Here is a 22,932-nt window from a genome sequence, read left to right as displayed (position 1 = left end):
TAATTTTTTTTTAAAAAAAAACTAAAAGATGTTCATTCTTAAGGTACAAAAAGTAACAAATTTAATTGACAGCACCATCATAGCCACAGCTGAGCAATACTCTGATAAGAAACATAAATGAAATAATAATGATAATAATAGAAGACAAGAAACAGAATGGAAAGCAGTGATACTCAGAATGAAAACTAGAATAGTCTGAGAGGTAGGGACTTAAAAAATAGAACTGAATAAACACCATAAACAAGAGTATTCCAGAACTCTTTGAAAAGTTAATGAAAAAAAGTAAATACAGTATACAGAAATTGGCACAGTGAATAGGGTTGGACTCTAAAGCATGTGGACCTGATGACTTTGAATTCTGGCATTGAAATGAAAAAATTCACAGGCAAAAGAATGAAAGAGACAGAACCACTGTGAGTGGTGGACTCTCACTTTTGTATTCCAGTTGACACCTTGGTGGGCTCTGACTATAGTCAACTTGCTCTTACCTTTTGGTATCATCTGCACATTGGTGGAATCTTGTTTGTAACCAATCAGTTTCTGCCACAGCCAGTATTAAAGAGAGAGAGAGATAAAAAATAACTTGGTGCTGAGGTAAAAAGTTGTTCAGGCCTGGGAGAAATGGACCTGAAACCATTTAACTAGAAACAAACCTAAATATAACTTCCTGACCATTCATGTGGCCTCAGTTACATTGAATTGTAACACTGGAGAGATGAAACTTTTTTTTTTTAATCAGTGCTGTGGACAACAGTACCCCTAGGGAGCGTGAAAACTTTATTTTCACTGGGTTTGCAAACATGGGGTTGGGATGCACACTAGCACACATTGGTGAAAGATTCTTTTTCATTGTGGTATATTAAGGGGGAGGAGTTTAATTCACTGGGCCAATCAAAAGTGGGCACTGGTAAGATGTAAGAAGGGTATAAAAGAGAGGGGCTTGTGCAGAGAGGGTTCTTGGTCCTTGCCTTTTGGACTTGGTCCAGAGACTCTCTAGGGAACCTCTCCCCCTTGTGTTAAATCTAGCTTTAATTCAAACTTCACTCTTCCATGTAACTCATCTGACTATAATAAAGGACAAATGTAGAAACTACACATTTGTCATGTGTTCTGAAATTCTTGTCAAGCATAGCTGCTTCAAACACCAGGAAGGAAACTTACCCCTAAATACCTTTTTGTGTTTTCTTTCATTTGTTTTCTTGTTGCTGAGTTTGTTGAGTTCTTTCTGTTTTGGTTATTGGTCTCTTGTATGTATGAATGTAAAGCTCTCCCACTGTGTAAGAGGTCTCTTTGTTTAGGTGACTTCCTTTATAGTACAGAAACTTTTGATTTGGTGTAGTCCTGTTGGTTTATTTATGATTTAGTAGATTTGCTTCATTGAAGACATCTTTCAAACTTACATAGAAGAGATTTCTGCCAATATTTTCCTCTCCAGTATTTGGTGGGTTCTTGGTCTAACATCCAAGTCTTTGAATTTACTTAAAATATGCTTTTGTGCTTGGTGGGATATAGTGATTCAGTTCAGTTCTTCCACATGTTTCAACTTTATTTCTCCAATACCATTTTTGAGTCTCTCTTCCTCATTTAATAATCTGGCCACATTTGTAAAAGATTAGATGACTATAGGTGTGGGATTTATTTCTAGACTCTCAATTCTATTCCATTGATTAGTGTGTCTACTTATGCTCTAGTGACCCACAGTTTTTATTATAATGGCCTTATAATACAACTTGAGCAGTTTAACATTTGTAGCTCTTGTTCTATTATCCTAAAACATAGATGGGGCCTTGATAGGGATTATATTAAATTTGTATATGGCTCTGGGTAGTATATTCATTTTGATGATTTTAATTCTTCCAAACCATGAACATGGAATATCTTTCTACTTCTTTATGTCTTATCCTATTTCCTTGAATAGTGACTACTAATTTTCAGTATACAAGTCTTTCACTTCTCTTGTTAGGTTTATTCCTGGATATTTTATTGTTTTGTAGCTATAGTAAAAGAGATTGATTTCTGGATTTCTTATAACTTAGTGTCTGAATAAAGGAATAGCACTGACTTTTGCATGTTAATTTTATAGCCTGACTCTGTTAACCTTACTCTATTGCCTGATAATTTCCAAGAGCTTCTCACTAGATTCTTTAGGTTTTCCTATATATACTATCATATCATCTGCAAATAGTGCAAGTTTGACTTCTCTTCAAGTCTATATCCCATTTAATTCCTTGCTCCTGCTTGATTGTTATGGCAGAAACTTCCAACACTGTATTAAATAGTAATGTTGATAGTGGCCCGCCCTATCTAGCACTGGATCTAAGGAGGAATGCTTCCAGTTTTTCACCAATGAGCATGATGTTGGCTATAGACAAGTTTGTTATATGTAGACTCCACTATCTTAAGGAGCTTTCCATCTACTGTTTTCCCATTTTTGTAGCACTTTGCTCATGAAAACAAGCTGGTTTTTGTCAGAGTTTCTCTACATCTACTGATATAGTCAGGTGGTTTTAGGTTTTGCTTTTGTTGATGTGGTGGATCACACAGATTGACTTAAGTATATTAAGGCAGTCTTGCATCCTTGAGATAAACCCCAGTTGGCCACTATGAACAATCTTAATATACTGTTGTATCCAGTTCACAAGAATTTTGTTCAGTATTTTAGCACCTAAGATACCTGTATTGTATCTATCAAGCTAGCACTAAAAAAATCCTTGAGCTGAACTTAGACTCCTCTAAAACTTAAGTATTTAACTCAAAACTGGACTCCATAAATACACTAGCTTAGCCTTAAGTCCAGCAGACTATGGGCTAGTTATTTGGTTAGTGTATAGTATAACCTTCAAGGCCTTAGCAAACAGGAAAAAGTTAAAGCATATTAGATAGAGAATGGACTACAGAAACTGGATGGTGACAGGAGACACTCTTGCCTAACTTGGCTGTTTTGCCAATGACAGGTGACATCATCACCTGGATTCCTAGTCATAGATATGGGCCTAGACCTGTAAGAGATCTCTCTGTCTGCCATCACTGGTCACTTCCATCAGGGGTTGTCTCTCTGCCCTATTGTGGGCCTCAGAAATTTGTCCTCACTGAAAAGTAACATTGGTAAAGACTGCCCCACTCCCTGGAGGAAGGGTCACTCTACTCTGCCACTTGAAGGATGGTTTATGCAACCTACAGACATGGCCCCAGCTGTGACCACAGAGTGAGCTTATGCTGACGGGACCCAGATGTCATACAGGCAACTTGTTAAATATCTGCTTTGCCTCTTTTTTTAAATTTATTTATTTCCTTTTGTTGTTCTTGCTGTTTTACTGTTGTAGTTATTATTGATGTCGTTGTTGGATAGGACAGAGAAATGGAGAGAGGAGGGGAAGACAGAGAGGGGTAAAGATAAGACACCTGTAGACCTGCTTCATCACCTGTGAAGGGACTCCTATGCAGGTGGGGAGCCGGGGGCCTGAGCCAGGATCCTTATGCCAGTCCTTGCACTTTGCACCAGGTGTGATTAACCCGCTGTGCTACCACCGCACTCCCCCCCCCCCACTCTATTCAAATGCCATCCTCCCAGATATTTCTCAAGCCTGGCTTTATCATCATAGCCCAAAGACTGTTAGAGTCCTAGTTTCCTAAGAACATTTATACCTAAATGAGTATCCAATCTACCTCTCATCCTGGGTTTCTTATCCTCATTGATCCTAATGCTATTCTTTGATCCTCCATTTATTAAACATTTGTAAGTCTTGCCACCGTTCAGCCATCAAGTTCCAGAAGCTGCCACAACTCCATCCTGACCTCCATGGATGGATGACTACATGGTGAAGTGTCCAGAAACCTTATCTCTATAGAGCTCTGCCCCACTGGCGAAAGATTAGGGACAGAACAGGTCTTTCTGGGAGTATGGATAGACCAGGCTACATCCATGTCTCAGCAGGAAGTAGTCACAGAAGATCAAAACGTCCTCCTTCAGCACCCCACACGAATTCTGGTCCATACTCCTAGATGGGGAAATTTTGGAGTTAGGGAATGAACAGGCAAAACCTGGGGGACACAGACAGTACTGTGCATGTTCCCTAGACACAGGGGCATGCCATAGTATTAGAGAAAGAAGTTTTGCATAAAAAGTGAATAGTTTGTGGTTTAGCATCCAGGTCATTGATCCATTTGGAGCTGACTTCTGTTTCTGGTAAGATAAAGCGGTTCAATTTCATTCTTCTGCCTATTGCAACCCAGTTTTCCCACCACTATTTATTGAAGAGACTCTCTTTCCTCCATTTCATAATTTGGGCCCCATTATAAAAAAAAAAAAAGACATAATGAGGATCCAGTCATTAAATCTGTGCAGGTGTCCTGAGGAAGAGCTCACTGTGCAGGGAACTTCTCTTGTTTGTGCTTGATCCAGTGTCTGTCTCACTGTCTATATCTCTCTCTCTCTCTCTCTTTTTAGAAGTAATTCTTTTTCTTTATTATTTTATTTTTATTTTAAATATTTATTTATTTATTTATTTATCATTTATTCCCTTTTGTTGCCCTTGTTTTATTGTTTTATCATTTATTCCCTTTTGTTGCCCTTGTTTTATTGTTGTAGTTATGATTGGTGCCGTTGCTGTTGGATAGGGCAGAGAAAAATGGAGAGAGGAGGGGAAGACAGAGGGGGGAGAGAAAGACAGACACCTGCAGACCTGCTTCACTGCCTGTGAAGTGACTCCCCTAGAGGTGGGGAGCCAGGGGCTTGAACCAGGATCCTTATGCTGGTCCTTGTGCTTTGTGCCATGTGCGCTTAACCGGCTGCGCTACCGCCCAACTCCCATTTTATTTTATTTTTAACTGGGGGGGGGGGGGGGCGGGGAGAGGGAGAGTTAGAAACCAGAGCACTACTCAGCCTCTGGTCTATGGTGGGCAGAGGATTAAACCTGGGACCTTAGAGCCTCAGGCATGAGATCCTATTGCATAACCATTATGCTTTCTCTCAGCCCCTATTTATCTCTCTATCTGAATGAAAATATGAACATGGAGTGGTAAATCCAACTAGGGCAAGGCCCAGGATTCTCCATACATTGATTTAAACTAATCATAAATGTACATAAGAACTTTCCTTCACTACTTTTCATTGTAAAAGGAGAAGTCATAGTTTGGGGCTCTTATTCACACAAGGGGTTGGGGATTCTACTCTCATTTATATAAAAAGACACAAATATATCCCTTTGAGCAATTTTTTATTTTTTATTTTTAAATTTCTTCATTATTGGTTGGGCAGGGAGCCAGAGAAATCTAGAAATCACGCCTTCTAGAAATCTAGAGGCATGAGGACACAGAGAAGGAGAGAGAGATTGACCAGTAGCAATGCTTCACTATTCATGAAGCTACCCCTGCAGCTAGGGACTAAAGGTTGAACAAAGGCCCTAACGCATAATTTGTGAGCTCAACTGTGTAGGCCACTTCCTGGATCCTCTAAATAGAAATTAAACATCTCCCCACCACCACCACCCTCTGTGTGTGTGTGTGTGTGTGTGTGTGTGTGTGTGTTGTGTGTGTGTGTGTGTGTGTGTGTGCGCTTTTCTGCAGTTTAAAATACACTCTTTTAAATTTTTTTAAATATTTATTTATTTTCCCTTTTGTTGCCCTTGTTTGTTGTTATAGTTATTATTATTGTTATTTATGTCATTGTTAGATAGGACAGAGAGAAATGGAGAGAGGAGGGAAGACAGAGAGAGGGAGAAAAAGATAGACACCTGCAGACCTGCTTCACCGCCTGTAAAGCTACTCTCCTGCAGGTGGGGAGACCGGGGGCTCAAACGGGGATCCTTGAGCCAGTCCTTGTGCCATGTGCGCTCAAACCACTGTGCTACCACCCGCCTCCCTAAAATATACTCTTGAACTAAATGATTTGGTCATTGTCTCTGATGCTGTTCCTTTCATTTAGGTGGCACTGTAATAATAATTGTTGTTTTGGTCTGATATTTTTCTTTACCATTGAGGAAGATCATGCATCTGCTATCAGAATCTCAAACTCCTTTTGCAAATATCACAGTCCCTTAAGGAGCATCTTACTTTGGCTTTCAGGATGGAATCAGAATGTCCTCATGACAACTGCTAGAAACAGAAAAAAAAAAAAAAACCTGTGATCATTATTTCAGTATTTTTACCAAAACATTTTAGCTACTTGGCCAGAACTTCCTGAATACTGAGCAGATGGCTTTACCTGGGTGTTAAGCAGCTTCGTAACAGTACTGAAGATCACGGCCAAGAACAAAGTAAGAGGACAAAAGCCTAGGAATGTATTTCACATAGCCAAATAAACTTCAAGGCTAAAAAGATAGCAAAACCAGTTACCACTAATCTTGAAAAGATAAACATTGTGAATAATGAAAAGGTTGACAGAGTGAATAAAGCTTTTCTAGATATAAACAAAAGGAACTTGCACATGTCTCAACACGTCTCTCTTTTGAACTTCAGCAGAAACAGTGCTTCCACAAAAGTGTCACGTAGGGGAGTCGGGCTGTGGCGCAGCGGGTTAAGCGCACGTGGCGCAAATCGCCAGGACCTGCGTAAGGATCCCAGTTTGAGCCCCCGGCTCCCCACCTGTAGGGGAGTCGCTTCACAAGCGGTGAAGCAGGTCTGCAGGTGTCTGTCTTTCTCTCCTCCTCTCTGTCTTCCCCTCCTCTCTCCATTTCTCTCTGTCCTATCCAACAACAACGACATTAATAACCACAACGTTAAACAAGGGCAACAAAAAGGAAAATAAATAAATAAAAATAAAAATAAAAAGTGTCACGTAGGGAATTAGGTGGTAGCGCAGCAGGTTAAGTGCATGTGGTGCAAAGCGCAGGGACCGGCATAGGAATCTCGGTTCGAGCCCCCAGCTCCCCACCTGCAGGAAAGTCGCTTCACAGGCGGTGAAGCAGGTTTGTAGGTGTCTATCTTTCTCTCCCCCTGTGTCTTCCCCTTCCATTTCTCTCTGTCCTATCCAACAATGACGACATCAATAACAACAACAATGTGGTCCGGGAGGTGGCGCAGTGGTAAAGCTTTGGACTCTCAAGCATAAGGTCCCGAGTTCGATCCCCGGCAGCACATATGCCAGAGTGATGTCTGGTTCTTTCTCTCTCCCTCTATCTTTTTCATAAATAAATTTTAAAAAATTAAAAAAAAATAACAACAACAATAATAACTACAACAAGGGCAACAAAAGGGAAAATAAATTTTTTTTTAAAAAAAGTGTCACGAAAATGAGCCAGCTAACGTTGATGAAGCCACAAGATTAATGGCTCAGTTGCAGTATATTGGTGATGAATCTAATTCCCCCAAAAAACCAATAAATCAAATGATATATATATATATATATATATAAATTTTAGCTACTTGTGGAACTATGCAAAATCTCACAGGTAAAAATAATTGTTCATTCTCGAGAAAGAAAAGTGAGCATTCCTCAATGACTTTGTCTTTCTGATCAAAGAGAATCAATGAATCTAGAAGGAGCATCTCCTGTAAATTGTCAAGAGACCTGTCAATTCTCTGACTATTCGCTTACTTTTTAGATATATGTTTTCGGGTTTTTTTTTTAATTTATTTATAAGAGGGAGAAAGTAGAATATTGCACATATCTGGCATAAGCAGTACCAGGATCAAATCTGGTACTTCAGCTATGATAAGAGGTATATCTACAACTGCGACATCTGCCTTATGTTAGAGTAAGAGACTATTAACTGAAAAGAAGGATAAGAAATAAAGGAGGTTAAGCGCACGTGGTGCAAGGCAAAGGACCAGCATATGATCCGGGTTCGAGCTCCCAGCTCCCCACCTGCAGGGGAGTTGCTTCACAGGCGGTGAAGAGGTCTGCAGGTGTCTATCTTTCTCTCCCCCTCCTCTCTCCATCTCTCTCTGTCCTAACGATGACATCAGTAACAACAACAATAACTACAACAATTAAAAAAACAACAACAACAAGGGCAACAAAAGGGAAAATAAATAAATATTTTTTAAAAAGAAATAAAGGAGTCTGTTATCGATTTGGAATATCAACCCAGGTTCTGAATTAGGAGAAATGCACTTCTCTGCTAATTCTAATGTCCTTTTCTGAAAGTTGATGGCGGTGTGCCTTACTCAAAATGCTCATTTCAAAGAGAACTTACCAACATAGGATATAAACTTACCAGAGTACATCTAGTTCTTAATAAGTGGCCTATAATGGGATTAAAATATCCATCCCTCTATCTGCAGTTTTAGACAACAATAAATATTCCCATCATTAGTTCAGATCTCATTGTACCTAAACCATTGTTCATAGTCTCTCTGTCAGTGTGAATAAATGAGCCTTTTGCCAGATCTACCAGGACAAAACTTTCTCAACATCTTCTTGAAGTTAACACAATTTAAGAAATTTAATTACGAGCCTGGTGGTGGCGCACATTCAATTTATTGCTTACATTGTGCAGTGCTCTAGGCTCAAGGTCCTTATCCCCACCTGCAACGGTGAAGCTACACAAGCAAGGAAGCAATTCTGCAGGTGTCTGTCTCTCTTCCCTATTCTCTATTTCCCTACCCCTATTAATTTCTCTCTGTCCTATCACGTAAAATAAATATTTCCAGGAGTTGGACGGGGTAGTGCACTGGGTTAAGTGCACATGGCACAAAGCCCAAGTCTAAATCTAACTGGGTCTAAGGATCCCGGTTCGAGCCCCCGACTCCCCACCTGCAGGGGGGTCACTTCACAGGCGGTGAAGCAGGTCTGCAGGTGTCTGTCTTTCTCTCCCCCTCTCTCTGTCTTCCCCTCCTCTCTCCATTTCTCTCCTATCCAACAACGATGACATCAATAACAACAATAATAACTACAATAATAAAACAACAAGGGCAATAAAAGGGAATGAATAAATAAATATTTAAAAATAAATAAATAAATATTTCCTTTGTACAAAGTAGAAGCAATGGTTTTAGGGGCTCTTGTTTACACAAGGGGTTGGGGCTTTTATTTTCATTTATATAAAGGCACAAATAAATCCTTTTGAGCCCATTTTTATTCTTTCCTTTTAAATGTATTCATTATTTGCTGGGCAGTGAACCCAAGAAATCTAAAGGGAAGGGGACACAGAGAAGGAGAGAAAACCAGAGCACTGCTTCATTATTCTAGAAACAGGTGTTGATGTCTTCAATGGCAAATAAAAAGGTCAGAGAATAATGACAATTATTGCAGTGCCACTTAATGGAAGGCACAGCATCAGAGACAATGACCAAGTCACTTATTTCAGGGGTATATTTTAAACTACAGGAAAAAGAGAAAGAGATGTTTAATTTCTGTTTCGAGGCGACAAGCAGTGACAGCCACAGCTGTGGATTACTGACTGTGTAAAGAGAATTGAACCTGTGCCTTTGGAGCCTCAGGCATGAGAGTCACCTTGCATAACTATTATGCTCTCTACCACCTCCCTTGGATAGAGCTAGAAGAAATTATATTAAGTGATATGCCAGAAAGAGAAAGAGGAGTATGGGATGATCCCAATCATAAGCAGAAGTTGATAAAGAAGAACAGATAGGGAAATGGAAAGCACAGATAGGGAAGTGGTAGAATACTGCACCAAAGAAAAAAACTTGACAATATGACCAGGGAAAAGAGAAGCAACTGATGGTATTACCCTATAAGATATAACTATGTACAAATAATGTCAAAGAACATAAATTATGGTGATGTTGTGTATGATACAGAAAATCCTAACAAAGGGATTTTCAAAGTTAACCGAATTGGAAATAATTTGATTACAGCAATAACTAGCTATTGCCTTCTTAAACCCTAATACAGCAGGTACCTCCCACTTCCTCTAAAGAGCCTATATTTTCCCCAGTCCTAGAACCTCTAGGGTGGGGCTCACTTTCCTGCATGCTTCTCTCAATTCATACCAAATGATATTGTATCTGCTGATCCCAACCTAATCAACGCACTACCACCTCAGCATGCTTCAGACTGTGTATAGAGACATCAAGTGTGGAATGTCAACCCTTGAGCCTCATTACTCAGTTGAGACCTTTCCTTTCATAGGATTCTCTAACTCCATTTCAGGTGGTTTACTTCCTAACGAAGTCCCAAAACCTAGAGATAGACCAGGTCCCATGAGATAGGGCATATGTTCACATGTATCCATAAATTAGGGCAAAATATATACCTGAAAGCAAAAGTACACGATAGTCTACAGTGAGTCAGTATATGCATCAAGCAAGTAGAAAGACCTAAAAAGACACCATAAAGTTCCTAATGAAATAGTGGCTACTTAGACTTTGATATCCTCCTCACCTACTTCCTATTATAATTCCCTCAGTCACTCCACAGCTAACTTTATCAAAGTAAGGACTGCAAAAGCTGAATAAGGGCAAGAGACTGGCATACCTTAACAATGACTCTTTAGTCACTATCAGGCCTCCCCATCAGCTGGTCCCAGTTGGGGAGTTATGAGATTCACAAACAGACATGATGGGCCTAAACCTCGAATAAATCCCTCTCTCCATTGTTACTGGTCATCTCTATCAGGAACAACAAAATAGAACCCTTTGTGGGCCCCCATAGGACCTTGCCCTCAACTTGGATCAACAATGGTAGAGAATGTTCCACCCTCTGAAGGGAGGCTGGACAATATACTCTATGTTCCATCTGAAGAAGATGAGTGCCGAAATTTGAGCAGCTTGGAATGTTCCTACTCATGACCACAGAATGTGAGCTCAGATCTACAGGGATGCAGAGGTCACATAGGCTCCTAAACAGAATATGGGACCCTGATCAGATCAAGTTGATGGGGTTTACAGTCAAAAATATTTATACACCGTTCCCACATTTCGGAGCTACTCTCTTCCCTGATCCAGCTTGCCGGTCTTTTTTCCAGCCATGACATACTCTCCCCAGACAATAACTTGAATCCAGCTGCATATCAGATGTCAGGTTCAGGGAAAACAAAAACAAAAACAAACTAGTATAGTCATAGGCCCTTTGTAATATAACTAAAAAAGACCTACTATCTACAAAACGGAGACTGCTAAATCTTCATCTGCAATATTCCAGCCTTTAGGTTCATGATTAGTTAACAATTTGTTTGGCTTTATATGTTAACTCTTTTTTCAGCCACCAGGTTCCAGATGCTAACATGATGCCAACCGGACAACCTAGGTAGATGACCCACCAATGTGGTCTGTATCTCTGCTTACCCAGTCCTGCCTCACTAGGGAAATAGAGAGACAAGCTGGGAGTATGGATCAACCTGCCAACGCCCATGTTCAGCGGGAAGCAATTACAGAAGCCAGACCTTCCCCTTTCTGCACCCCATAATGATCCTGGGTTCATACTCCCAGAGGGGTAAAGAATAGGAAAGCTGGGGGCCAGGCAGTAGCACAGCGAGTTGAGCGCATGTGGCACAAAGCGCAAGGACCGGCGTAGGGATCCCAGTTCGAGCCCCCGGCTCCCCACCTGCAGGGGCGTCTCTTCACGGGTGGTGAAGCAGGTCTGCAGCTGTCTATTTTTCTCTCCCCCTCTCTGTCTTCCCCTCCTCTCTCCATTTCTCTCTGTCCCATCCAACAACAACGACAACAATCATAGTAACTGCAACACCGATAAACAACAAGAGCAACAAAAGGGAAGAAATGGCCTCCAGGAGCAGTGGATTCGTGGTGTAGGCACTGAGCCCCAGCAATAACCCTGGGAGGGAAAAAAAAGAATAGGAAAGCTATCAGGGGAAGGAATGGGATAGGGATCTCTGGTGGTGGGAATTGTGTGGAGTTGTACCCCTCTTATCCTATGGTTTTTATCAGTTTCCTTTTTATAAATAAAAATCAAAAAAAGGGGCCGGGTGGTGGCGCACCTGGTTGAGCACACATATTACAATGCACAAGGACCCGGGTTCGAGCCCCCAGTCCCCACCTGCAGGGGGAAAGCTTCATGAGTGGTGAAGCAGGGCTGCAGATGTCTCTCTGTCTCTCTCCCTCTCTATCACCCCCTTCCCTCTTGATTTCTGGCTGTCTCTATCCAATAAATAAAGATAATAAAAAAATTTTTTTTAATACTTGGGATGTGTAGGGGGAGGGTAGGATTTTTGGCAGGGTGAGGGTAGAGGCACAGGCCTTGGATGGTGGGAATGATATTAATATATACTCTTATTAACTTATAGTTTTTTTAAGCTTTATTTATTTTACCTTTTGTTGCTCTTCTTGTTTAACATTGTTGTGGTTATTGATGTCGTTGTTGTTGGATAGGACAGAGAGAAATGGAGAGAGGAGGGGAAGACAGAGAGGGGGAGAGAAAGACAGACACCTGCAGACCTGCTTCCTATTTCCTTAAGTCCTGGAACACCTGGGGCTATTCTCATTTTCTTTCATGCTTCTCTTGATCCATACTATTTGATACGACATCTGCTGATCTCAACCAAATCAATGCAACCTGTGCCACCTGGACATGTGTCACTTTGGACTGTGTCCAGGAACTCCAGGCCTGGGATGTCAACCCTCCAACTGCAATACTCTGATGTGCCCTTTAGCTCACAGGACTTCATAGATCTATTTTGGGTGGCACACTTTCTAACAAATTTACAGAATCTAGATATAGGCCAGAGCCCAAGAGACAGGACACATGTGCTCACATATCCGTAAGTTAGGGGGAAATATATTACTTAAAGTTAAAGTGTGCAATAGTCTAAGTGATTCAGTAAATACAGCAAAAGCAAGTAGAAGGACCTAACAGACATAAGAAAATACTTGATCAAATATTTCCTACTTAGAACTAGAGATACCTTCCTGACCTATTTCTTATTACACTTCACTCAATCCCTCTAAGTCTACCTTGTCAGAGAAAAGTATGGACTACAAAAACTGGATAGAGTAAGAGACCAACACATTTTAATGAAGGCCCTTTAGGTCAACCAGCCCACCCCATCATGCTGGGCCCTAGTCAGGGAATCCTGCGATTCCTACATATATATGATGGCCTAGATCTTTCTACATATATATGATCTTCCTACATATATATGATGGCCTAGATCCCACAGATCCACATCTCCACCACAATTAGGAAGATGGATCAGAAAACAAAACCCAACCTTATGATGTCTTCAGGAATCACACCTAACTCAACAAGACAAACACAGATTCAAAGTGAAAGGATGGAAAAATAGTATATAAGCTAATGAATCCCAAAAAGGGAAGAGATAACTATTTTCACATCTGATTTGCTAGTTCTTAAAAGAAATGAAATAAGAAGACATAAGGATGGAGACTACTTAATGCTCAAGAGAATTAGTCAACCAAGAGGACTAAATGATTATTAACATTTATGCACCCAATGAGAGGCCATCTAAATACATCAAACATCTAGTGAAAGAGTTACAACAATATAGTAACAGCAACAGAGTAGTAGTAGGGGATCTCAACATCGCACTCTCTCAACTTGACAGATCATCTAAGCAGAAAAATCAATAAAGAAACAAGGGAAATTAAGGAAGACATAAACTATTAGACATTTTCAGAATCATTCAAAAGAAACTGGAAAACACATCCTATTCAAGTCCACATGGGTCATTCTCAAGGATAGAGCATATGGCTGGCCACAAAGACAGCGTCAGCAAATTCAAGAGCATTGAAATCATCCCAAGCATCTTCTCAGACAACAGTGAAATTAAATTAACAATCAACAAACAAAAAAATTAGCAAAAGTCTCAAAATATGGAAAATCAACAGTACACTACTAAACAACTACAAGGTCAAAGAGGAAATTAAGGGAGAAATTTAAAAATGTTTTGAGAATTCAATGAAAATGAAGAAACAAACTATCAAAATATTTGGGGCACAACTAAGGCAGTACTGAGAGGGAAGTACATAGTATAGTCATAGATGCACACATCAGGAAACAAGAGAAAACTCAAATAAACAACGCGTCTGCACACCTTAAAGACTTAAAAAAAGAAGACCAAAGGAACCCTAAAGCAACCATAAGGACTTAAATAATTAAAATTAGGGTAGAAAAAAAAATGACATTGAAAATAAGAGAATCAGCATCCAGGCGGTGACACACCTGGTTGAGCGTGTTACAATAAGCAAGGATCCCAGTTTGAGCACCTGGTCCCCACATGTAGGGGGAAGGCTTCTGCAAGTGTTGAAGCAATCCTTCAGGTGTCTCTATGTCTCACTCCCTCTTTATCTCCCACTTCTGTCTTGATTCCTGGCTGTCTCTGTCCAATAAATATAATAATACAATTTTTAAAAATTAAAAAATAACAAGAGAATCATACAAAGATTAATGAAACTGAAATGTCGGTTGCTCAAAAGAGTAAACAAAATCAATAAACCCTTAACTAAACTTACAGGACAGAAAAGGGAGAGGAATCAAATAAATAGGATTGTAAATGAAAGAGGAGATATCATAACAGACAACACAGAAACACAAAAAAAACTTCCGGAGGCGGGGCTACAAGAAGCAGCAGATGTTTCTCTGCTCTCTCCTCTCCCGAATCAACTAGGAATACCAAAGGAGACCACCTGGGACTGAAAGAAGACAGGACTAGAACGACTACAGGAACCCACCAAATCACTGGTGAGTGCAAACACACGTGGCTGGTGACAGAGAGGAGCCTAGGGAGAGACTAAGTGGCTGGTAACAGTCCAACGGTCTATCAGTTGAGACACCACCTCCAGTCTGCTCCACCAACAAGGGGACAGCTGAAGGGAAGAGAGGAATCCCCGGAGACTCACCAAGTGCAACCCTGAGTCTCCATTGCCACTGCCCTCAAAATCTGGAGCAGTGGCAGGGAGGGACACCAGGGGACAGAGATCTAACCAGGAAATTCAGGAGAAGTCCTATACCTCGATGGCATAGATGTGAGGCTGTGAAAGTCTCTTTGCATAACCACCGGACTATCTCTGCCACACCCTGCATTATCTCTTGGTCAGGAGTCAGTGATTAAATTAAGAAGCCTACTTATAGTTAGAAGCCCTCAGGCTCCCATAGCCTACAGAGAAGAAAAAAATTAAAAAAGAGGCTTTTAAATCACTGAGCTCCAACTCAGGGATTAAAATACTATTGAAACAACTGTGAACCCTTTAATTACCTTACTTAGACACAAGTCAATCCAGGAAACAGTGATCAGTAATTTGAAAAGTACTAAGAGAGGGAACTCATAACATAATATATAAAATGGGCAAACCAACAAGAAGAAATATTGGAGAAACTAACCGGACAACAGTCCAGCTAAAAGCCCCCCAAAGGGTGAAGCACAAAATAACAAGTTCAACATCCAAACATTAGCTAAGGAAATAATCACAGGAGTGAGTAAAGAGTTTGAAAGAATTGTAATCAGAAATACAGGAACAACAAATGAGACTCTGGAAGAAAACACTAACTATCTCAAGGTTATTAGAGAGCTGAAAACTGAAATAGCTGAGCTAAGAACACAACTAGCTGAACAAGCTAAAACAGTATCAGAGCAGGGAAACAAAATAGATGAACTCCAGAAAACAGTAGAGGGCAGAGAGAATAGAATCAATGAGGCTGAAGACAGAATTCGCAAGATCGAGGATGAATTAGAGACAACTAAAAAAGAAGAAAGAGATCTCAAAAAGAGATTAAGAGATGCTGAAAACAAAAACAGAGTCCTATGGGATGACTTCAAAAGAAACAATATATGCATTATTGGCTTACCAGAGGAAGAAAGAGAGGGAGAGGAAGAAAGCATTCTTTAGGCCATAATAGCTGAAAACTTCTCTAGTCTAGACAACATCAAAGACATAAAGATTCAAGAAGCCCAGAGGGTCCCAAACAGAATTAACCCAGACTTAAAGACACCAAGACACATCATATTTAGAATGGAAAGGAATAAGGATAAAGAAAGGATCCTCAAGGCTGCAAGAGAAAAACAAAAGAGTCACCTACAGAGGAAAACCCATTAAGATTAGCAGCAGACTTCTCCACACAAACACTACAGACCAGAAGAGAATGGCAAGATATCTATGAAGAGCTCAATGAGAAAGGCTTTCAACCAAGAATACTATATCCTGCTAGACTGTCATTCAGACTAGATGGAGGCATCAAAACCTTCTCAGACAAGCAACAGTTGAAGGAATCAACTATCACCAAGCCTGCCCTGAAAGAAGTTCTGAAAGGTCTCCTATAAAAAATCAGACCACCATAAATAGGACATATATGAGAACACTCTAAAACTCTACAAGAATGGCGTTAAAATATCTTCAATCTTTAATATCAATAAATGTCAATGGCCTGAACTCACCTATTAAAAGACACAGAGTAGGAAGATGGATCAGAAAATACAACCCAACAATATGTTGTCTACAGGAAACCCAACAAACTCAACAAGACAAACACAGACTTAAAGTGAAAGGATGGAAAACTATCACACAAGCCAATGGCCCACAAAAAAGGGCAGGAACAGCTATTCTCATATCTGACACGATAGACTTTAAAATAGATAAGATTAAAAAAGATAGGAATGGACACTACTTAATGCTCAGAGCATCAGTCAATCAAGAGGACGTAACAATTATTAACATCTATGCACCCAATGAGAAGCCATCTAAATACATCAAACGTCTACTGAAAGAGCTACAGCAATATATTAACAGCAACACAGTCATAGTAGAGGACTTCAACACACCACTCTCTCAACTTGACAGATCATCCTGGCAGTAAATCAATAAAGACATAAGGGAGCTAAATGAAAAGATAGATAAACTAGAACTATTGGACATTTTCAGAGTCATTCATCCCAAGAAACCGGAATACACATTTTATTCAAATCCACATGGGTCATTCTCAAGGATAGACCATATGGTAGGCCACAAAGACAGCATCAGCAAATTCAAGAGCATTGAAATCATCCCAAGCATCTTCTCAGACCACAGTGGAATGAAACTAACACTTAACAATCAACAAAAGATTAGTAATAGTCCCAAAATGTGGAAGCTCAACAGTACACTTCTTAACAACTTCTGGGTCAAAGAGGAAATCAAGGAAGAAATCAAAATGTTTCAAGACTTCAATGAAAATGAAGACACAGGCTATCAAAATATTTGGGGCACAGCTAAGGCAGTACTGAGAGGGAAGTTCATAGTATACAAGCACACATTAGGAAACAAGAAAATGCACAAATAAACAGCCTGATTGCACATCTTAAAGACCCAGAAGAAGAAAAACAAAGGAACCCTAAAGCAACCAAAAGGACAGAAATCACTAAAGTTAGGGCAGAAATAAATAACATTGAGAATAAGAAAACCATTCAAAAGATCAACGAAAGTAAATGTTGGTTCTTCGAAAGAGTGAACAAAATCGACAAACCTTTAGCCAGACTCACAAAACAAAAAAGGGAGAAGACCCAAATAAATTGGATAGTAAATGAAAGAGGAGATATCACAACAGACACCACAGATATTCAACATATCATGCGAGGCTTCTATGAACAACTATATGCCACCAAGCTAGAGAACCTGGAAGAAATGAATGATTTCCTAGATACCTACCAACTTCCAAAACTAAGTAGAGGAAGTGGATAACATGAACAGATCCATCACAGCTAATAAAATTGAAACAGTTATCAAAAAACTCCCCAAAAATAAAAGTCCTGGACCAGATGGTTTTACAAATGAATTCTACAAAACCTTCAAAGAAGAACTAATATCTCGACTTTTAAAAGTCTTCGAGAAGATTGAAGACACTGGAATACTCCCTGCCAGCTTCCATGAAGCTAACATCACTCTGATACCAAAAGCAGACAGGGACACAACCAAAAAAGAAAACTACAGACCAATATCTCTGATGAACATAGATGCTAAAATACTGAACAAAATTCTAGCCAACCGGATACAGCAGTATATTAAAAAGATTGTTCATCATGACCAAGTGGGCTTGATCCCAGGCATGCAGGGTTGGTTTAATATACGTAAATCAATCAATGTGATCCACCACATCAACAAAAGCAAGACCAAAAACCATATGGTCAGATCAATAGATGCACAGAAAGCCTTTGACAAAATACAACATCCCTTTATGATCAAAACACTACAAAAAATGGGAATAGGTGGAAAATCCCTCAAGATAGTGGAGTCTATATATAGCAAACCTACAGCCAACATCATACTCAATGGTGAAAAACTGGAAGCGTTTCCACTCAGATCAGGTACTAGACAGGGCTGCCCACTATACTATTCAACATAGTGTTGGAAGTTCTTGCCATAGCAATAAAGCAGGACCAAGGAATTAAAGGGATACAGATTGGAAGAGAAGAAGTCAAACTCTCCCTATTTGCAGATGACATGATAGTATACATGGAAAAACCTAAGGAATCCAGCAAGAAGCTTTTGGAAATTATCAGGAAATATAGTAAGGTGTCAGGCTACAAAATTAACATTCAAAAGTCAGTGGCATTCCTCTATGCAAACACTAAGTTAGAAGAAATTGAAATCCATAAATCAATTCCTTTTACTATAGCAACAAAAACAATAAAATATCTACGAGTAAACCTAACCAAAGAAGTGAAAGACTTGTATACTGAAAATTATGAGTCATTACTCAAGGAAATTGAAAAAGACACAAAGAAGTGGAAAAATATTCCATGTTCATGGGTTGGTAGAATTAATATCATCAAAATGAATATACTACCCAGAGCCATCTACAAATTTAATGCTATCCCCATCAAGATCCCAACCACATTTTTTAGGAGAATAGAGCAAATGCTATAAATGTTTATCTGGAACCAGAAAAGACCTAGAATTGCCAAAACTATCTTGAGAAAAAAGAACAGAACCGGAGGCATCACACTGCCAGATCTCAAACTGTATTCTAGGGCCATTGTCATCAAAACTGCTTGGTACTGGAACATGAATAGACACACTGACCAGTGGAATAGAATTGAGAGCCCAGAAGTGAGCCCTCACACCTCTGGACATCTAATCTTTGACAAAGGGGCCCAGACTATTACATGGGGAAAGCAGAGTCTCTTCAACAAATGGTGTTGGAAACAATGGGTTGAAACATGCAGAAGAATGAAACTGAACCACTGTATTTCACCAAATACAAAAGTAAATTCCAAGTGGATCAAGGACTTGGATGTTAGACCACAAACTATCAGATACTTAGAAGAAAATATTGGCAGAACTCTTTTCTGCATAAATTTTAAAGACATCTTCAACAAAACAAATCCAATTACAAAGAAGACTAAGGCAAGTATAAGCCTATGGGACTACATCAAATTAAAAAGCTTCTTCACAGCAAAAGAAACCACTACCCAAACCAAGAGACCCCTCACAGAATGGGAGAAGATCTTTACATGCCATACATCAGACAAGCGTTTAATAACCAACATATATAAAGAGCTTGCCAGACTCAACAACAAGACAACAAATAACCCCATCCAAAAATGGGGGGAAATGGACAGAATATTCACCACAGAAGATATCCAAAAGGCTGAGAAACACATGAAAAAATGCTCCAAGTCTCTGATTGTCAGAGAAATGCAAATCAAGACAACAACGAGATACCACTTCATGCCTGTGAGAATGTCATACATCAGAAAAGGCAACAGCAGAAAATGCTGGAGAGGGTGTGGGGTCAAAGGAACCCTCCTACACTGCTGGTGGGAATGTCAATGGGTCCAACCTCTGTGGAGAACAGTCTGGAGAACTCTCAGAAGGTTAGAAATGGACCTACCCTATGACCCTGCAATTCCCCTCCTGGGGATACATCCTAAGGAACCCAACATATCCATCCAAAAAGATCTGTGTACACATATGTTCTTGGCAGCACAATTTGTAATAGCCAAAACCTGGAAGCAACCCAGGTGTCCAACAACAGATGAGTGGCTGAGCAAGTTGTGGTATATATACACAATGGAATACTACTCAGCTGTTAAAAATGGTGACTTCACCGTTTTCAGTCGCTCTTGGATGGACCTTGAAAAATTCATGTTAAGTGAAATAAGTCAGAAACAGAAGGATGAATATAGGATGATCTCACTCTGAGGCAGAAGTTCAAAAACAAGATCAGATTAGAAAACAGAAGTAGAACCTGAAATGGAATTGGCGTATCACACCAAAGGAAAAGACTGTGGGGTGGGTGGGTGGGGAGAATACAAGTCCAGGAAGGATTCAGAGGACCTAGTTGGGGTTGTATTGTTAAATGGGAAACCGGGGAATGTTATGCATGTACAAACTATTGTACTTACTGTTGAATGTAAAACATTAATTCCCCAATTAAAAAAAAAGTGAAAAATAAAATAAAATATAAAAAAAATTTCAGAGAAAAAAAAATAAATAAATAGATACACAAGTAAAATAAAAAATAAAGTCTTCATCAGTAAGAAGACAGTTTATGAGTTGGGAAGCAGCAGAAACTTTAGAGCAAGCTTCAGAGAGGGGGCAGGAGTGCCTGACTTTATACTGAATACAGTTAGGGTGATTACAACTTAGATCTATTTCAGAATTTTCCAGGAAAAAAAAAAAGAAACACAAAAAAAATCACTAGAAATTTCTATGAGGAATAATATGTCACTAAACGAGAGAACTAGGAAGACATAATTGGGAGTCAGTCAGTAATGCAGCGAGTTAAACGCATGTGGTGCAAAGCGCAAGGACCTGCGTAAGGATCCCCACCTGCAGGGGGGTCGCTTCACATGTGGTGAAACAGGTCTGCAGGTGTCTTTCTCTTCCCCTTCTCTCTCCATTTCTCTCTGTCCTATCCAAGAACACCGACATCAATGACAATAGTAACTACAACAATAAAACAACAAGGGCAACAAAAGGGAATAAATAAATAAATATTAAAAAAAAAAAAGAACAGAATTAGAGGCATCATACTCACAGGTCTCAAGCCATGTTATAGGGCCATTGTAATCCAAACTGCTTGGAACTGGAAATTAAATAGACACACTGATCAATGGAATAGAATTGAAAGCTCAGAAGTAAGTCCCCACACCTACAAACATCTAATCTTTGACAAGTGTGCCCAGACTAAATGGGGAAAGTCTCTTCAACAAATAGTGTTGGGAAAATTAGGATGAAATATTCAGAAGAATGAAACTGAACCACTATGTTTCACCAACATAAAAGTAAATTCTGGGGAGTCGGGCGGTAGCGCAGTGGGTTAAGCGCACTCAGAGCAAGGACCAGCATAAGGATTCCAGTTTTCTTGCGGGGAGTCGCTTCACAGGCGGTGAAGCAGGTCTGCAGGTGTCTATCTTTCTCTCCCCTCCTCTCTCCATTTCTCTCTGTCCTACCCAACAAGAACAACGTCAATAACTACAACAATAGTAATAGTAATAATAAACAAGGGCAACAAAAGGGAATAAATAAATATTTTTTTAAAAAAGCAAATTCTGAATGGATCCAGGATGTGGATATTAGACCTGAAGCTATCAAATTCCTAGTGGAAAATATTGGCAGAACACTTTCTGTCTAAAATTTAAAGGCATCATCAATGATATGAATCCAATTACAAAGAAGACATGTAAAAAATAAAGCAATGGGAGTACATCAAATTAAAAAGCTCTGAACAGCAAAAGACATCACCACCCAAACCAAAACAGCCCTTACAGAATATGAGATCATTACATGATACACTTCAGACAAGAAGCTAATAACCAAAGGATATAAAGAGTTAACCAAATTCAGCAAGAAGAAAACAATGACCCCATCCAAAAATGAGCAGATGATATGAACAGAATAGTCAGCAAAGAAGAAAAGAAAATCCCAAAAGGCAAGAAACATGAGAAAATGTTTTGACTCTATTTCATAGAAATAAAAACAAAGGCAATAATGAGATACCACTTTACCCCTGTGAGAATGTCATACATCAGAAACAGTAGCAACAACAAATGCTGGAGAGACTGTGGGATGATCTCGCTCATAGACAGAAGTTGAAAAACAGGAGAGTCGGGTGGTAGCACGGTGGGTTAAGCGCAAGTGGCGCAAAGCACAAGGACCGGCATAAGGATCCTGGTTCAAGCCCCCAGCTCCCCACCTGCAGGGGAGTCGCTTCCCAGGTGGTGAAGCAGGTCTGCAGGTGTCTGTCTTTCTCTCCTCCTCTCTGCCTTCCCCTCCTCTCTCCTCTTCTCTGTCCTATCTAACAACAACGACGACATCAATAACAACAACAATAATAACTACAATAAAAAACAACAAGGGCAACAAAAGGAAATTAATAAATAAAAATCTAAAAAAAACTTACAAAAAATTATAAAAAAGAAAAAATAATAAAAATAAGAACAGAAGGTAAAACACACAACAGAATTTGGACTGGAGTTGGTGTACTGCACCAGAGTAAATGATTCTGGGGTGGACGGAGGGAAAATACAGGTCCAAAAATGATGACAGAAGACCTAGTGGAGATTGTATTGTTATGTGGAAAACTGAGAAATGTTATGCATGTACAAACTATTGCATTTACTGTCAAATGTAAAACATTAATGCCCCAATAAATAATTTTTAAAAAAAAAAGAAAAAAAAAAGACAACAATGAGATACCACTTTACCCCTGTGAGAATGCCATATATCAGAAAAAGCAGCAACAACAAATGCTGGAGAGATTGTGGGATGATGTCACTCACAAACAGAAGTTGAAAAACAAGAACAGAAGGTAAAACACACAGCAGAATTTTGACTGAAGTTGGTGTATTGCATCAAACTAAAAGACTCTCAGGTGGGGGGGAGGGCTCATGCCCTGGAACATAATAGAAGAGGAGGACCTAGTGGGGGTTGAATTGTTCTGTGGAAAACTGAGAAATGTTACACATGTACAAACAACTGTATTTTACTGCTGACTGTCAGCCATTAGCCCACTAATAAATTAAAAAAGAAGAAAAAAATGGTAGAAATTGCCCCACTCTCTGAAGGGAGGCTGGATCAACATACTCTATCACTCAAGGAAGACTGGTCCTGAAATCAGAGCAGCCTAGAATGTTCTTAGCT

At 39.7% G+C, this 22,932-nt stretch overlaps 2 protein-coding genes across 11 annotated transcripts in view; one reads left to right on the top strand and one right to left on the bottom strand.

Moving 5' to 3' along the window:
* Nucleotides 1–22,932, top strand: part of LOC103123672 (zinc finger protein 709-like) — a 418,768-nt gene that overhangs the window by 49,333 nt on the left and 346,503 nt on the right. The gene's annotated exons all lie outside the window — the stretch shown is intronic.
* LOC103123660 (zinc finger protein 709-like) overlaps nt 1–22,932 on the bottom strand; it is a 93,415-nt gene that overhangs the window by 13,765 nt on the left and 56,718 nt on the right. Inside the window, exons 1-3 of one of the 8 annotated variants that reach the window (XM_060182080.1) lie at nt 20,828–20,882; nt 6,052–6,093; nt 3,667–3,998 (exon numbers count right to left, since the gene is read on the bottom strand). The exons of 4 other annotated variants lie outside the window; for them this stretch is intronic. The gene's annotated coding sequence lies outside the window, so the exon portion shown is untranslated. Of the gene's footprint in view, nt 1–3,666; nt 3,999–6,051; nt 6,094–20,827; nt 20,928–22,932 lie in introns of those variants that run through there. 3 more of the 8 variants (XM_060182079.1, XM_060182083.1, XM_060182081.1) reach the window with 3 other exon arrangements.

Source organism: Erinaceus europaeus, chromosome 23 (genome assembly GCF_950295315.1).
Source record: "Erinaceus europaeus chromosome 23, mEriEur2.1, whole genome shotgun sequence".
NCBI lineage: Eukaryota > Metazoa > Chordata > Mammalia > Eulipotyphla > Erinaceidae > Erinaceus > Erinaceus europaeus.
This window is presented reverse-complemented; position numbering and strand designations above follow the sequence as displayed.